We start from the raw sequence: 18,700 nt of genomic DNA, 5'->3' as shown, positions 1-18,700 counted from the left end.
TTATCTGAAGAGAGAGACAATAGCTATCACAAATGAACTCAGAAAAATGAGGAACATTGAAAACCTAATATACAACATGATTTAAACTTTAAAAACACCCCCGCCTTCCCAGAATTTTCAATACTGTATACTAAAACTTGATAATGCTGGTGGGAAGAACAGAATCAGGCATAATTCTGCTTTATTTAGCTGTGAGCTCTGAAATGGCATCCACTTTTTATATATGTGACTGAACTGATTTAAAGATTGGCTAGGTTGACTGCTTTACTCCTGAATTTTCAAAGCCACTTAGTATTAAGCTGATCTACAGAAAGGAAGACAGAAAGCTCATTTATTTTAATCCCCACTGACTTGGCTATTTAGGAGAGTCAGATAAATTCTCAAATGTCTTGCATGTATCACATCAAAGAGATCACTTTAATCACTTAATTAAATAGCTGTATGTTTAGTATACGTGGTTAAGTCTCATAGCATATTTTTTCTTTTTTATTAATTTAACCAACATAAGAAAAAAATGGTTAAATAAATTTATTAATTTAACCAACATAAGAAAAAAAACCAACTTGAATAAGAGAAAAATGGAACAACTGATCACTGCCCTTTCATAAAAAATTTATAGGGCAACTTTCCTAAGCTTGCAGTGGCTTTGAAAGCTTCAGTCAGGCTCAATCATGCCAAGGCCTCATTTTCTCTGATGAGTTCTGTAATAACTATTAAACATCAATCAAAATTCTGAGCTTTAAGCACCCAGAAGTTCAGGAGACTGTACATGAATTACACTATCATTCAAAACAATGGCAGTTTCCATAATGCCAAACAAATGATTGACTAGTATAGATGCCTTAGTTGAAGATATTACCCTAAGCGGAGCTAACGGTATTGATGAAAATTAGTCAGGGGAACAGGCTTTAATATCCTCTGGGTCTATCAGGATCCCACAAATAATAACAATAGTTATCTGATGAATCAAATTTTATTCTCTTGATAAAATTGCACTGATTTATTATGAGTCTTCAAAAACTTTAATTTTGCAAATTGCTTTTGGGTGCGGTCCACAAGCAGATGCATCATGCAGGGGTAGAAGATAGATAAGCACTTCCACGAATCAGAAGGCTCTCTAAGTGCAAATTACAGTTCTAATTGTACAAGAACTAGAAGACAGGAAAGATCAGATTTCAGGTCATCCGCTCTCAACCCTATGTGAGTAATGCCCCAGTATAGCAGACAACCCTCATTACTCTCTAAGACAGACAACATTCTAGGAAGGCATGCTCCAAATTATAAACCAGCACCATCCATGCTCTCTCCTAAAACACCAACTCAATGCATCTTGGAGGTGGGCAGTTTCTTCAGTCTGCAAAAGGAAACTACTCTGGCACAAGTAAATCTTAATTTTGCCATACTGGCACTAAACATTTCCCTGGTGTCTTTGTGATACTCCTCTTACTTGGGTGAGCCCTGTACTGAACAGAGTTAAAGAAAGAAAGTAATATTTGAGTTTTCTTGGTAAATAGATGGAACAGGTAGTAGCAATAGACTTTAGAAGCCAAAGCCATCTTATGATTAATTAATAAAACAACACACCCATCGTCCTGGGAGTGGTAGCAATATTACCCTAAAAATAGAGGCAACTCTCATTTATTTCCTTTTTTTGTTTGTTTAATATAGATAGGGTTTCACCATGTCGTCCAGGCTTGTCTCAAACTCCTGGACTCAGGCAATCTGCTCATCTCTGCCTCTCAAAGTGCTGGGATGGCAGGTGTGAGCCACCACGCCCGGCCCATTTATTTCCTTTAAAACTGGGCAGGAGCTGGGCACCGTGGCTCACACCTGTTATTCCAGCACTTTGGGAGGCTGAGGCAGGTGGATCACTTGAGGTCAGGAGTTCCAGACCAGCCTGGCCAACAGGGTGAAACCCTGTCTCTACTAAAAATAAAAAAATTAGCTGGGCGTGGTGGCACGCACCTGAAATCCCAGCTACTTGGGAGGCTGAGGCGGAAGGATCACTTGAACTTGGGAGGCAGAGGTTGCAGTGAGCCAAGATCGAGCCACTGCACTCCAGCCTGGGCAACAGAGTGAGACCCTGTCCCAAAAGATAAAAATTAAATAAAAAAAAAAAAAGATGAAAAGAAACTGGGCAGGAGAGTGGCCAAATCATAAATTTTTAAATCAGTGTTTTTATTGGTTTCGATTATATGTGGTTAACTGCTCACAAAGTTTGCAAACAGAACAGCTGCTAGACCTAGTCAAATGAATACCCTAAGCCTCAATTAGCTAAGCCCATTTATCCAGACATAACCAAAATGATAACAGCCCAAGAGTGGGAACAATCCTGTATCACATTTAGGCTTTTATATGAGCCAAAATAAATTATATTTGTCTCTGTCTCACTCACAGGACTCTATATCAGAGGTCAGCAAACTACAGCCCAAGCCAGCCTACCACATGTTTTTTGTAAAGAAAGTTTTATTGGTCCGGAATATGCTACTGTAGCAAAGGACTATTTTGAGCTGAAGGTATCTGAGAGTCAAGACAAGCAGAAAGAGGCTTTCTCCATGCTTCCCTTATCGGCCTACAAGCAGAGCCTTCCAAAAGAATTCAACTGTCCTAAGTCTCCCTTTTAAGAGAGACTTCCTGCACTGGGGGAAAGAATAACTCCTCTCGCCGGGGATAAAAAGTTGGCGCCAGGATGAGAACTTACATAAACAGGCCTTACTAAAGCGAGCCTGACTTTCCGTTAGGTGCCCTCAGATATTTCTCAGTCATTTCCCACCATTTATTGTCCCTTGAAATCCTAACCCTACCCCTTCTTAAGACAATATGTAAGCCCCCAATTCTGTTTCTCTGGGCTCTGTTTTCTGTAAGCTCTCATGCAGGTTAGTGAATAAGCTTTGTTTTTGTTTCGTTAATCCATCTTTTATAGTTTAATTCACAGGCCCTGACATTAAACCTAAAGTGGTAAAGGAAAAGTTGCTTTTTTCTCTCTGACGACAGCCACACATTTTTCAAAACCAATAGTAAAGACAGCAAGGGAAAAATAAGGCACAAAAGTTAATCTTTTCGGAAAGTTTTATCAAGATAGAAATATATAATTAAACAATAACTATTTAAATAATTCCATAATTAGCTGTAATACTCATTCATATTTTGTTGAGGTAAATATCTACATTTAAAACACAGCCAATATAGAAATATTAACCAAAATGGGAATAAATACTATGAAATAAATCAATGCATTTTGGGGGGAATGGGAAAAATACTTACAAATTATTTAAAAACATTTTCAAATATCAAGGTTGAAAGGGCTTAGAAACACACCTGCAATACCAAGGCCCTAACACCTAACGTTTCTCAGAGAAATTTAATCAGCTACTTAATCCTCCTCCAGTTGTCAAATTACTTATTTAAACAGGAGGCAAGTTGGAGATTAACTTAGATAAACATATCCCCTTGTCTCATCAACAGTTCGAGTGGGAATTGTTGTCATTCTTTCCTTTAAGGTTAGCTCTTATATGAACAATTCTTTACCACCTAAAAACCTTGTGAAGTACCTCCCTCATAAAGTGGTGGGGAGAGATCAAATGAGATAACTTTGGTGAATTATTAAATTAGACAAGTGTGGGCTGGGCGCGACGGCTCACGCCTGTAATCCCAGCACTTTGGGAGGTCGAGGCGGGTGGATCACCTGAGGTCAGAAGTTTGAAACTAGCCTGACCAATATGGTGAAACCTCGTCTCTACTAAAAATACAAAAATTAGCTAGGCATGGTGGCGTGTGCCTGTAATCCCAGCTACTTGGGAGGCTGAGGCAGGAGAATTGCTTAAAGGTGGGAGGTGGAGGTTGCAGTGAGCCGATATCACGCCACTGCACTCCAGCCTGGGCAACAGGGCGAGACCCCATCTCAATCAATCAATCAATCAATCAATGCAAGTGGGAATTTTCATATCATTTTTCTAAAAGAAGGTAACGTCATAGGGCCAATGCCCACATATATGGCTTGTTCCTTTGACACTGGCATCCTCTAGCTTAGGGCTTCCCAAAGCTTTGTCTTTGGACTGGCAGCATCTGCGTCATGTGGGAGCTTGTTGAAAACACGAATTTGTGGGACAATGCTACATCTCTTGAGTTAGAATGCCTCTGAACTGGGACCCAGGAATCTGCATTATAATGAGCCTTATCATAAGGCAGGGTTTCTCAACCTTGGCACTACTGACATTTGGGAAAGAATCATTCTTATCTATGGGGACTGTTCTGTGGATTGTGGGATATTTAGCAGCATTCCTGGCCTCTACCCACTAAATGCCAGTAACACCCTCTGTCCCCCCAGTTGTGATCAAAAATATCTCCAGACATTGCCAAATGTCTCCAGGTGTGTAACATCACTCTGGGTTGAAAACCACTACTATAGGGGATTCTCATGCCTGCTTAAGTTTGAGATACTCTCTGCTCTAGATCATGGTACTTGCCATGGTACCAAGGCTTCTGGACCCACTTCTGAGAACCCCCAACACTGTGTTATCAGTTCATAAGTATGGGACTCATCCTCTGCTTCAATAATCTTTAGGGATTTCACTAATAGTCACCACTACTAAGCTAGTAGGTGTACTTTATGTAGAAAACTCTACCACCTTCCCTCCCACTCATTTAATTTTTAATTTTTGTGGGTACATAGCAGTTGTACATATTTGTTTTCTAATTTTTATTTGTAATTTTTATGGGTACGTAGTAGGACATCAATTTTCTAATTAGTAGGACATCAATTTTCTAATGTGCCTCAGGCACTTGCAATTCAACCCAATTTCTGGCCAATGCCACCTAAATCCCAGGATGATAAGGGACAAAGAATAAAAAACTATTGGAAAATGCTTTGCAGCTGTAAGTCATGATATAAATATACCTCAGGATCTTAGGGATGTTTAGATTAAAAATTCTAATAACTTTTCTCTCAGTAACTTGGCAAAATCTATTTTTAAGTACTTTCAGGCATCTAAAAAGCCATGCTAATACAATTACAGTTCACTGAAAAATTAGCACGCAATCCAGTTTGAAAGCAAAAATCAGTCATAGCAGGGTAATATTCCATTTAATTATAAAGATTAATTCAACCTTCATTTATTTGTGCATGTGTCTGGTCTTTTCATTTTTCATAGAACACCCAAGATTCGAACGCCATCTGGTAGAATTGCCACACAAGTGTCAGTAGCATCTATTAGAGTTGCAGGTTTTATTTCCAAGTAGAATTGATAAAAGGACAAAGGGAGGGTGGGAAAAGAGGGGCATAGATGCAATAGACGATCAGTTAAAAATGAGGTTTTCCACCAGTCTGACGGGACTACATCCCCACTCTGTGTTCCCTGCCCTGCCACCTGCACAAACTGTCTGAAATTGCAAGTCCTGCCATTCGCATTTACTATATTTTCCGAAACAGCTATGTGAAGATTCAAGTAGTGCCATGAATAACAGCGTGAATTCTGGCTATAAATTATGAATTATGTCTACCATGTTTCCCAAAATGTATGCTACATCTTCCTTAAAATTTGATCTTGGTCACATGGTGATTAACCACTTAGGGCCAGGTACGGTGGCTCACACCTGTAATCTCAGCATTTTGGGAGGCCAAGGTGGGGGCTTGAGCCCAGGAGTTCGAGACCAGCCTGGGCAACATAGGGAGACACCATCTTTACCAGAAAAATAAATTAGTTTGGCATTGTGGTGCATGCCTATAGTCCCAATTACTCAGGAAGCTGAGGCAGGACTATCTCTTGAGCCCAGGAGATCAAGGCTGCAGTGAGCTATGATGGTGCCACTGCACTCCAGCCTAGATGACAGAGCAAGACCCTGTCTCAAAAAAAAAAAAAAAAAAAAGTTGATCATCACGACATCCATTAAATACTCAACCTTTTACTGAATGATCACGAAAAGGCAAATAAGCCCTGCACACTGAGAAACATCTTTTAAAATTTTTATTGCACTATAACATACAAAGTGCACAAATACTAAGTATACCAATCAAATATTTTTTAAAACATACACACATCTGTGTTAGTAGGCCTGAGACAAGATTTAAAACATTTATAGCATCCCGAAGACTCCCCTGGGTAGCTCCCCAGTGAATAACCCTTCCACCTTCAAAAGAACCACTATCCTGATCTCTGTCTCCATAAATTACTTTTTCCTGTTCTTGAACTTTAAAAAAAGTGTGTACTCTTTTGTATTTGGCTTCTTTCACTCAACAATACATCTGTGAAATTTATCCATGTTGTTGTGTTTAGAAGTAGTGAAGACACACAGTTTAATAAACTGGATTTCTTTCCTTCAGGAATTCATAGTTGGTCATACGGAGAGAACGGGATGTAAGAGAAAAAACAACAGAAGAAGGTAGAGGATCAGATGGAATGGATGGGAAGGGAAGGGCCTTGTGGAAAAGACATTTTCAAAGAGGAGGAGATCTCAGAACTAAACAGAAACAGAAACAACAGACATAATTTTTTAAATAACAAAAGTAATGCTCTTCATTAAACCCCTACTATATACCAGGTACTGTGCTAAGTACTTTACTTCATCATCAGATCCAAATCCTACCCTAACTGTACAAGGTAGGTACAGATCATCCCCATTTCACAACTCATAAGCTAAGACTCAGAAAATGAGCACAACTCACCCCAAGTCTACACAGGCAATGAGGGCCAAAACCAACTTCTCACCCAGATTAATTTAGCCTTAATCTGACTTCAAAGTTCATGTTTTCCCAACATATATTGTCTTCTGAGTGATGAAAAATAATATTCTATTATATAATTATTATTCATTTTTTATAAATCAAACTGTAACATGTAAGGCACAGACCACATCTGCATTAGTAACCATATTCAACCTGCCAAGACAAATAATATTCTCAGATGTAAGGATGAAAAGACACACACAGATAGAATTTTAAGCATGCTTTTAAGAGGTTCTCCCTCCCTCTCTAAAAATAATACCACTGAGCTTTCTGTTCTGGACATCGGTGGGACTAAACTTTGACTGAGAGCCCCTGGAAGACAAGACTTGGCCAAGAGAGAAGATCAAAATGGAAAAGGAAAGGCAAGAAAGTACAAGAATGATAAAGAAGCAGAAAGGAGAGAGGACAGGCTCTCCTGTTGGAAACGTCAGAACATTTATTTTGCAGACCAGTCAAGGCACTAAGGTAAATTAGATTTTACCAGCAGAGAGAAGGTGGTATTCCAGAAAATGGCACCTTGGGGAGAGAAGGGTCAATCTCATGGAGGAAATTCCCAGCCAAAACCATGCTGAGAAATGGGGTCTACCATGAGCATCCCTAGCCCAAGGATTCCTGGCCCACATCCTCCCATTTCAGAAGAGGAGTAACACCTCTCCCTTAGGAATCCTAGCACTGTCATAAAGATAGATGAGAGTCTGTTTCAGTTTTGAACCAATTAAACTGAAAACTTTCCTGAAGCTTAGGCCTAACTGACTTTGGGGTTTGAAATGCAGGAAATTTACCATGAGCAGCAGACCAGGAATCTTGCACCTTACTCCTGAAGCCCACAAGATGGAACCCTTCTGAGCTTTGAGTCCTTGGTTCCAAATTTGGGTCCCCCCCAAAACTCTGACAACTTGGTTCTGTATTATCTACTTACTAGAATATATTATCAGCAACATTTAACTCTCTGCTACCATTAATAGCCATATCTGGGGCATGACCTATCTCAACACAAACTGTACATGTCCAGGAACCTCTCTGCTCTCTACCTCTCAGATAGCCAAAATACCAGCCTCTGTCATCTTAGACAAAACTCCAGAGATGAGTTGTAAAATGCAGGTCAAGGAAAAGTGACCTGAAGCCACCCTCTGCCTCCACAGTTCAGACCTGGTTATTTATTCTGAGATGCCCATGGGCCACATTTTAGAATAAACCCTAGCTCTGTTTGGATCCGTCTCTGAAGAGGCAGTCTAGGGAGAGAAATCAGAAAGGCCACCTATATTCAAGGCAAAGCAATGAGCCACAACCAAGGAACAATTGGGGCTGTTTGTAAACAGAGCCTAAAGGTCATCATCAATTATTCATCAGTTCAACAAAGCCATTGAGTAACCTCTTTCAAAACCATTTAATTCTTACCTAAGATTCAGCCCAACAAAACAGGGAAGAAGCAAGATATTGCTCAAAAACTTGAGTCAGGGAAAGCTCTAGACCAAGTTGGCAAGTCACAGCCTGTAAAATAAATTCAGGATACTGCCTGGTGTTATAAATAAAGTTTTATTGGCTCAGGGCCTGTAAGACAAATTCAGGATGCTGCCTGGTGTTGTAAATAAAGTTTTATTGGCACACAGCCACACCCATTTGTTTGCCTGTTGCCTATTGCTGCTCTGTACTACAGGTATATTTGGGTTGCTGCAACAGAGACCACATGACCTGCAAAGCCCAATATATTTACTCTCGGGCCTTCCTATGTGAAAAGTTTGCTGCCCCCTGCTCTGTGTTCTCAAAGTATGGTCCATAGTCCATTGTCCAGCAGCATCGGCCTCTATTGGGAGCTTGTTAGAAATGCAGACTCTCAGGCTCCACTCCAAACTTATTAAGAATCTGCATTTTTAACCAAGTCCCCAGGAGATTTGCATGTACATTCAAGTTGCAGAAGCATTGCTCCAGTAGGGCTCTGCTTCTCAAACTTGGCTGCTCATTTGAATCATCCAAGAGTTTTTTTTTTTTTTAATATTAATGACCTGGATCTGAAGTGACATCAGGCTGGAAACTTCGTAAGAGCTTCCAACTCCTACTCAAAAGGTCACATGGCATCCCACTATGCTCTCATTCTCATTAGATGCTGATAAAGGATGCTCAAATAAGTAACCAGTGATGAGGGGGGCTTGGGGAAGAAGAGAGAAAAGAGACTTTCTCCTTTTCTATTCTGTCATTTTTTCTCATTTCAAAAGTGGTCTCTCTCTCTCTCTCTCTGATGAGCTTATTTTTTCATGAATCATTTTTAATGGAAATCAGAAATTACTTAGAACTCATTGGACCTCATTAGAACATGATGTATTACAGATCTATACAAATCACTTTGCCAAAACTTAACCTTCATTTTCTTTTTTGAGATGGAGTCTCGCTCTTGTCACCCAGGCTGGAGTGCAATGGCATGATCTCGGCTCACTGCAACCTCCGCTTCCCAGGTTCAAGCGATTCTCCTGCCTCAGCCTCCTGAGTAGCTGGAATTACAGGCAGGCACCACCACGCCTGGCTAATTTTTGTATTTTTAGTAGAGACAGGGTTTTGCCATGTTGGCCAGGCTATTCTCGAACTCCTGACCTCAGGTGATCCACCCACCTCGGCCTCCCAAAGTGCTGGGATTACAGGATTACAGGCATGAGCCACGGGCCCAGCCTTAACCTTCATTTTCAAGATCCTGGAAGAACAAGCTGAATTCTTCCATAAACTTGTAAACTAGCTTTATAGCTTAACATCAGAGTTGAGTAAAGGTTCTGGTCTGTGGCCCTAAAGGGCACAATCTCACTGTTGTCCTCAGCTTCACTCTGCCCTGGAACAGGTCTATTCCACCCAGCTCTAATCCTTACAAACCTCTGTGAGGAGGCTCTCATGAGCCTTCACTAAGACTGCCAATGAGAGAACACCAGAATATACCAGGATGGCAGACCTGTCCCCTTCACCTTAGCTAAACAAAGACACAGAGTGGAGCATCACCTTTCCAACGCTGAGTCTTTGGTTATGGGGTACAGGACCCCATAAGTCAGTGGAGGGGGTGTCTATATTGGAAAGTAAACTTATTTACTAATGAACTCAAATATAAAACTGGAAAATGATTTGCCTACTAGGATGGGTTGGGTCCCTCATGGCCTAGTCCAGTTCTGGGCCCTAAAACCTAGTAGGAATTTCTTACACCTGTATACAAAGGTCACATGTCCCAAGGCTGAATCCTTTCCCCATCACAGTTCAACAATGATTAGGCTTACTCAAATACTTCTGTGAGTCGATGTATACACTGGTCTTGAGCTAAACAGAAAAAAAAATTCAGTCAATAATGAAAAATAGCCTAATCAACCAAACAGAAAAATAGAAAAAAAATATGCTAAGTAAGCAAAGCACAAAAAGAAAAATACTGTATAATCTCACTTATATATGGAATCTTAAAAAGTTGTTCTCACAGAAACAGAGAGTAGAAAGGTAGTTACCAAAGGCTGGAGGGAGGGGAAGAGATAGGGAAAGGGGAGATTTTGATCAAAGGGCACAAAATTTCAATTAGACTGGAAGAATAAGTTTTAGTAACCAACTGTACTGCATGGTGGCCACAGTTAATAATAATTTATTATATATTTCAAAATTGCTAAAATAATAGATTTTTAATGTTCTTACCAAAAAAATAAGTTTGTGAAGTGATGGATATGTTAAGTAGTTTGACTGAATCTTTCTATAATGTATACATACATCAAAACATCACATTGTACCCCCAAAATATATATACAATTATTATTTGTCAATTATATTCTGGGACTTCTGAGAGCAGACATTAAGAGGACTGGCAGCTTCTGCTTTCTCCTCTTGGCACTCTTAGCTACCCTGTAGGAGTACCACAGCACCCTGTTGAGAAAGCCACATGAAGAACACTGAGGTGCCAGACACATGTGTGAAGAAGCCACCTTGGACGTCCAGCCACAGCCGCCATCTGACTGCAGCTGCCTAAGGGACTCCAGGTGAAACCAGCAGAAGAGCCACCCAGCTGAGCCCAGCCAACCCACAGAATCATAGGAAATAATGAAATATTGTTTTAAGCCAGCAAGTTTTGGGGTAATTTGTTATGCAGCAATAAATAACCAAAACACAGACAACTACAGTAACTGAGTCATTCTACCTGATGGAAAAAAAAATAAAACCTATTGTGTTCCTCGGGCCTTTCACTGATCCAGAACCAAACACACACACACACACACACACACACACACACACACACAAACAGCACAAAACTCCAAAATCTTCTATGAGCAATCCTTACATAAATTTCATTTTTTAAAAATGAATTTTGTTCATTTGAAACACCACGAATGATGGCATTTACAATCAAAATTAAATTTATTTTACAAAGTTGTCAGCACCTCTATCAGAATACTTGGTCATGTTATTTCTTCCTAACACTGTTTCCTCTGACTTTTCCACCCCCAAATCTTTCCCTCTTTTCCCAGTATATTTCACCCTTTCTTCTCTTGGTATCAGGCTGTTTCTCCAGTTTGTATATGAGATTCTGTCAGAAATGGATTTGCTGTCATGCCCTCTGCTTGCCTTTACCCAGCTATGCTAGGGTCTCAAAAATGACAACTCAGAACACTGGGTTAAATACAATTTCTCTCTCTTCACCCATTTTCCACTATCTGCCTGTCCGGCCCTGGGGTTATTAATGGAACTGACATTCCTGTACAACTGACTGAACAGGACCAGCAGCCAGATAACAAGGGTGCAGCTGACAGCAGCAGACGCAGCCCTAGAGATAGCACCGAAGCAGACACATTGTGGCTATTAGTTTCATCTTGGGCCAAAGAGAATGAGCAACACAAAATATACACAGAAAACCTGAATATTCCTAATGGACTCTTTCCCCCATGAAATTAAAAGTCAATACATCAAAACTGATTATTTTTATTAAACCAAACTAAACATATATTTTTAAGTGAATTCCTCGCATAATTTGGATTTGGATTTGGATAAGGAAAAAACAAACAAACAAAAAACAAGAGACAGGCATTAAATGACCATCACCCATCCCATGAATAAAAGTAATAAATATCCTCCATAATTCTTAAGAGGCATCTCTCTGCTTTGGGTCTCTAGAATTTTATCCTGAGGCTATTGTGGCATTTCCCAACTGCTTTTAAAGTCCCACAGACAACCAGTCTCTTACATATCCTTAAAAACCAAACATTTTTACAGTACATGTTTAAACTACTACTACTTGTTGATATTGTTAGAATTTAAGTATTTACTATTCCAAGTTTCATCTTTTATTTTTTTAATTAATTTATTTTATTTATTTTTTGGAGACAGAGTCTCACTCTGTTGCCCAGGCTGGAGTGCAGTGGCGCAATCTTGGCTCACCGCAACCTCTGCCTCCTGGGTTCAAGTGATTCTCCTGCCTCAGCCTCCCAAATAGTTGGAATTACAGGTGCGTACCACCACGTCCAGCTAATTTTTGTATTTTTAGTAGAGATGGGATTTCGCCACGTTGGCCAGGCTGTTCTCAAACTTCTGGCCTCAAGCGATCCGCCCGCCTCAGCCTCCCAAAGTGCTGAGATTACAGATGTGAGCCACCACACCCAGACTCATGTTTTAATATAGTCCCACTGTTCCACAAATTTGAAATTAGTTATATTCCTCAACAATAGCATTATTCGTTTTTAAAATGTATGACATGGTTATATACATATTTGTATTCTTGATGATCAACAATGAAAATGCAACATTGCAGAGGTTTTCAAAAAACATGGAGTATATATTACGTGTGTTTCTATTGATATAAGCTACTGCCCCTTACAAAAGATAATTTACATCAGTCTCTAACAGATATTTCTGCAAATTTGCTCATTAATAAAATGCTGTATTTCAAGTTGGTAAGGTGCTACCCTTTCCTCATCAGAAAAAAATCAATATACTGCTCATTGGTAGGAGAACTAATTTAGGCACTGATTTACAAATTGTTCAAAACAGCTTATGATTAAATAGAAGTTAAACATTAAAGAGGATATCTTGTGCCAGGAGGCAAAGATGCTTTCAAAAACAACTAGGGTCATGTCAAAATTCACTAAAGGAAGAGCCCCACATTGGCCAAGATGGGACAATCTGAGCTTCAGTGAAGGATAATCATAATAAATTTAAACACATCAAATACGTAAGATTCCCTGAGTTGGTGATACTAAAAAGAAAACTATTTTGGCACCTCTGGAGGTGCTTAGGGCAACAACTTGTGAAAATTAATCAAGAGCAAGATAGCCATTTATGCTGCCTTTCCTGTATAAACTATATGTCAGAGTATTCAAGTGGTTGATGACGGAAAATCTTTTTTTATAAAAAGAGCCTAGCTAATAAATGCAAAAGAATGATAGAATTTGAAAATCAAACATTGCAACACCGAATGGAATCATGAATCAATGAAATATTATCAATGGCCACTGAAACAATTAAGTCAGTGGTTTCAACCCTGGCTGCACATTTGTACCTGCTGGGTAACCTTTTTTTTTTTTTTTTTGAGACAGAGTCTTGCTCTATCACCCAGGCTGGAGTGCAGTGGCATGATCTTGGCTCACTGCAACCTCCACCTCCTGGATTTGAGCGATTCTCCTGTCTTAGCCTCCCAAGTAGCTGGGATTACAGGTGCATGCCACCACGCCTGGCTAATTTTTGTACTTTTAGTAGAGATGGGATTTCACCATGTCGGCCAGGCTGGTCTGGTCTCAAACTCCTGACCTCAAGTGATCTATGCACCTTGGCCTCCCAAAGTGATGGGATTACAGGCGTAAGCCTCTGCGCCAGGCCCCTCCTGGGTAACTTTAGAAAATGCCTGTGTCCCACTCCCAGAGAGTCTGATCTTCATATGGGGTGTGGCCTGAGCCTCAGGATTTTTAAAAAGCTTCCCAGGTGATTCTAATGTACAGCCAAGAAACAGGACGGCTGCATGAGGAATGGTAAGAAAGTTCAAATGAAAGGATTAGGCTGACAACACCTGAACACATGGATCGCCCTTCACTTTGGAAGTGGGACAACGTGGCATTGTGAGCCTCTTGACAGATGCAACAGGAAGCTCACAGCACTGCCTGTGAAGTCTTCTTACCCAAAGAAAATTGAACCAGAATCTAATCAAACCTCTAGATAGAAGCAATTACAGAAAATGTAAGAGACAGAACAACATGTTAAAGGACAACATTAGGAAATAAGTAGCAAAACAAGATTGTAGAAAATTCTACCAGACAAATGACTCAATTTATTTCATAAATAAATTTCATGGATGGAGAGGGGGTACTCTTAAAATTTAAAAAGCTTTAAAAGATGTACCTATTAACTGCAATATGTAGACCTTGTCTGGATACTGATTCAAATCAACCATTTTTTTTTCAAAAAAAAAAAAAGCAAACAATTTTGAGATAATTATAGAAAACTGCACACAGACAGGATACTAATAAGGAATTAATGTTAATATTGTCAAGTAGGTTAATGGTATTATAGTTAGCTTTTTAAAATTCCTTCTCTGTTGGAGATACATAATGAAATATTTATAGTTAAATGGTGTCAGAGATGGAATCATAGTAAAATGATTTCATAGATGGAATTAGCTTTAAAATTCTCAAGCATAAAAACAAGAAGGGGAGTAGATGAAACCAGCATGATAAAATATTACTAACTGTTGAATCTGGGTGATAAGTATACGGAGATTAGTTATGTACATTTTTGTGTCCATTTTTAAATTTCCATAAAAATATTTTTAAATATTAGAGGCAAAGTTTAATAAAATTCTATTTTGTACCTCTGCCCCAAAGAAAACAATGTAATTGGCATCACTTTTTCATTCCCAATTTTAAGAGACCATAATGGAGCATGTTATTTAGTGAGGGAGGCAGTAAGAGGAAACTTGGGGAAAAAAATGAACATGTCATCTTACTAATACTGAGCACTTACTCTGTGCTAGCCACTGCGCAGATATTAATTGTTCCACTCAGTAAAAATAGGGACAAAAGTATTTGTCCCCATTTCATGAGTGAGGAAACTGAGGCACCCAAAACTGTCCATCTTGCCTGAGGTCCCATAGCTAGTGTTTGGTAAAGCCATGGATCTTACTAAGGTCTGCCCAGTGGTCAAAGAATGGAGTGTCAAATTCACATTAGGTTCTGAAAATACAAAAATAAAGCAGTCAGACATACTTCTTTCCCTTCCAGGGGTTGCCTCAATTCAGTAATATATAGCTGGGGGATAGTTTTTCAGCTATGAATAAACACTACGATGCTACTGCAAAAAGTTCACAGAAGACAGGAAAGATCTCACTATCAGAAATGCTACAAGGCTTTATTTTGCTATTCTTTTCCCAAGACTATCAATGGGGACGCTGATTAAACAGAATGAGAAGATACATGCTACAAAGTGGATGAGTCTCGAAAACATAAGGCTAAGTGAAAGAAGCCAGTCACAAAAATCGCATTGGTGCGTGATCTCCTTCACAGGAAATATCCAAAATACGTGAATCCATAGAAACAAAAAGCAGATTGGTAGTTGTCAGGGGCTAGGGGAGTGGGGAATGCGGAGTGACTGCTTAATGGGTACAAAGTGTCCTTTGGGAGTGATGAAAATGTTTTGGAACTGGATAGACGTGGTGATCACACAACACTGTGAATGTTGTAAGTGCCACTGAATTGCTCACTTTATTTTTTTCTCTTATTGATGCATGATATTTGTACATATTTATGGGTATATGTGAGTAGTTTTTACCTGCATAGAATGTGTAATGATCCAGTCAGGGTATTTGGAGTGCCCATCACTTTGAATATTCATTATTTCTATGTGTTGGTAACATTTCAAGTACTTTCTTCTAGCCGCTTTGGAATATACAATATACTGTTGCTAACTGTAGTCACTATAATCTGCTATTGAGCATTAGAGCTTATTTCTTCTATCTAATTGAGAATTGTTCACTTTAAAATGGTTAGTTTTACATTAGGTGAATTTTACCTCAATTAAAAAAAATGTTTAAGGATGAGAAGCTAAGGGAGGGGAATAACTAAAACAGAAATGGTATAAATTTGAGAGCTGGTAGAAAGAAGAAACAGGATTTGTTCTTACAAGTTGGCTAAGAGGAAAGACTGAGATTTCTGACTTGGTTGTCTGAACAGCTGGCTGTTTTCACAGAATAATATAATCTGCACTTAGGTAACATGGAACTTCAGAAAAATGAGAACCCAGTGAAGCTTTGTTCATTTCCTCAGGTTTCCACATTTTAAACAGAACAATACATTGGTAAATTAAAGAATGCCCTAAATACAGTATAACTGGATGATACCAAGGCATTGCTAAATATCTCATGGTCTCCTTGCAGGCAAAATGGAGAATTTAAATCATAGTTCCATGGAGTTTATCCAAAGTAGAACAACTAGACCAAAAATCTATTAGTTAGTGAGTTGACTGGCACCTAACAAAACACTCACCACTTAGAAGTTTCTCCCTGAATATTTTTGTTCAATAGATAAATCTGGAAGGGCATCGCCAAAGGATGAACAAACTGGCTGATTCCAATTCCCTTTTTTTGAGCATGTCCATTCATAATAACCCCAAAATAATAAAACTAAAAAACAAACTTATCAAGTTATGAATGATATAGAAATAGAAACAGTAGTTGATATACTGAATGAAAGAGTTGACCTTTTTAAAGCTTGTCTGAGATGCCATTCTAAGGAATTAGTCCTAAATTTAGGGAGAAGGCATTATGCAAAAGATGTTTATCATAGTAATAACTATAACAGCACAACCTAAATACCTAAATATGCAACTACAGAGAAACGTTTAAGTAGTATCTCCTGTGCCACCACTAGAAGAATATGTAATAGTAGTGAATTTTTTTTTTTTTTGAGATAGAATCTCACTGTCACCCAGGCTGGAGTGCAGCAGCGTAATCTCGGCTCACTGCAACCTCCGCCTTCCGGGTTCAAGCAATTCTCCTGCTTCAGCCTCCCAAGCAGCTGAGATTACAGGCGCCTGCCACCACACCCGGCTAATTTTTTGTATTTTTAGTAGAGACAGGGTTTCACCATGTTGGCCAGGCTGGTCTCAAACTCCTGACCTCAAGCGATCCACTCGCCTTGGCCTCCAAAAGTGCTGGGATTACAAGTGTGGGCCACTGTGCCCAGCCAATAGTGAATATTCTTGCATAAAGAATACGCAATAATACAAGAAATGCTTATAATAAATGTTAAGAGAAAAAAGAACTCAATTTTTATAAATATCACCTGTTCAAGAATGCCTTTCAAAGCCTATATATTGGAAAAAAGTCAAAGTGATACATCAAAATGTTAGCAGCAGTTATATTTGGATGATGGAACTAGAACTTTTTTTTGTCTTTCTACTGTTGTGCTTTATTTTCCAGATTTTTTAAATGAGCATAGATTTTTAAAATAATAAACATGTTGGAGGTCCAGAAATATATTTTTTGAAAGCCAGAGCCATGAACCAAAACAACTAAATGGATTTTAATAAGAATAAATGTGAAGTTCTGGGATGAGGGTTTTGTGTGTTTGCTTGTTTTTAATGCCAAGTTTAGGACTGGAGCAACAGGGCTTAACAACAGTTCCTGTGAGGAGGGGAAAAAAACCTAGAAATTAACTGACTAGAAATTCGTTATGAGCCAACAGTGAATGGCTGAGGGGAAAAGATAGCCATAATATAAACTCTGGATTTCTTAATATAATTTGGATGCAAGACAAAGGCAGTAATAATATTCCCATTGTGCTGTGTGAGTTACACTATACCTAGAATATTGTGCACAGCCTTGAACTTAAGCTTCTAAAAAAGATATTGAAAACTGGAGAGCAGCCAGCAGGATGAGGCATCAGAACCACACCTTAGAGCAGTGGTTCTCATACTTGGGCTGCATCAGAATCACCAGCAGAGCTTATTAAAGCACAGACGCCTAGGGCCTCTCCCAGAGTTGCTGATTCTATAAATGTGGGATAGAGCCAAGAATCTGCATTTTTAAGCTAGTCCTGAGTGATGGCGATGCTTCTGGGCTGGGGACCACACTTTGAGACCCACTGGCATTGCGGATAAAAGCACAGACTGTGAAACTAGACCTCTAGGGAGGGAATCCCAGCTCTTCTACCTACTAGCTGTGTGACCTTGGGTAAGTCTGCTCACCCTCTCTGTGCTTCAGTTTCCTCATCTGTATTTAAAAAAAACAAAAAAAAGTACCTACCTCATACAGATATTATGGCATTGAGATAGCTAATATTTGTGAAGCATTTAGAACATCCAGTCTGACTGTAATGTTGGTTAATTTAATGTGAGAAACACTAAAGGTGTTTTATCTGAAATAGAAAAAACAGCCAGGCGTGGTGGCTCATGCCTGTAATCCCAGCACTTTGGGAGGCTGAGGCAGGCGGATCACTTGAGGTCAGGAACTCAAGACCAGCTTGGCCAATATAGCAAAACCCCATCTCTACTAAAAATACAAAAATTAGCCAGGCATGGTGGCACGCGCCTGTGGTCTCAGCTACTTGGGAGGCTGAGACAGGATAATTGCTTGAACCCGGGAGGCAGGGGTTGCAGTGAGCCAAGATTGCACCACTGCACTCTAGTCTGGGCCACAGAGCAAGACTCTTGACTCGAAAAAAAATAAAAATAAATAAATAAATACGATAAAGAAAAAAGAAAAACATTTAAACACCTTCAAACGTTGGAAGGGCTTTTATGTGGAAGACTTAACCTGGGTAGTTCCTGGGGACAGATGTGGAGTCAAGGAGCAGAAATGACCAAGAAAGAGCCTTTGGATCTCTCTCAAGAAGGGCTCTTTAGCAGAGACAGTAATAGTAGAGTGGGTGGCCTGGCTGGGTTCTGGGTGTCCTAGTACTCACTCAGGGGACCCACCTGCGAGAAATGGTGAAAAGGGGACTCCAGTAAGAGGTAAGACAATCACTTAATGAACATTATACCCTTCTATTAACACAG

General features: G+C 39.4%; 1 protein-coding gene across 2 annotated transcripts in view; it reads right to left on the bottom strand.

Annotated features, from left to right (window-relative positions):
• The window catches only part of PHEX (phosphate regulating endopeptidase homolog X-linked), a 220,776-nt gene that overhangs the window by 93,905 nt on the left and 108,171 nt on the right, over positions 1-18,700 (bottom strand). The window lies entirely within an intron of this gene.

The sequence above is a fragment of the Nomascus leucogenys genome, chromosome X (genome assembly GCF_006542625.1).
Source record: "Nomascus leucogenys isolate Asia chromosome X, Asia_NLE_v1, whole genome shotgun sequence".
In the NCBI taxonomy this organism is placed as follows: domain Eukaryota; kingdom Metazoa; phylum Chordata; class Mammalia; order Primates; family Hylobatidae; genus Nomascus; species Nomascus leucogenys.
The sequence above is the reverse complement of the archived record's forward strand: the minus strand, read 5'-3'. Positions and strand labels throughout refer to the sequence as shown.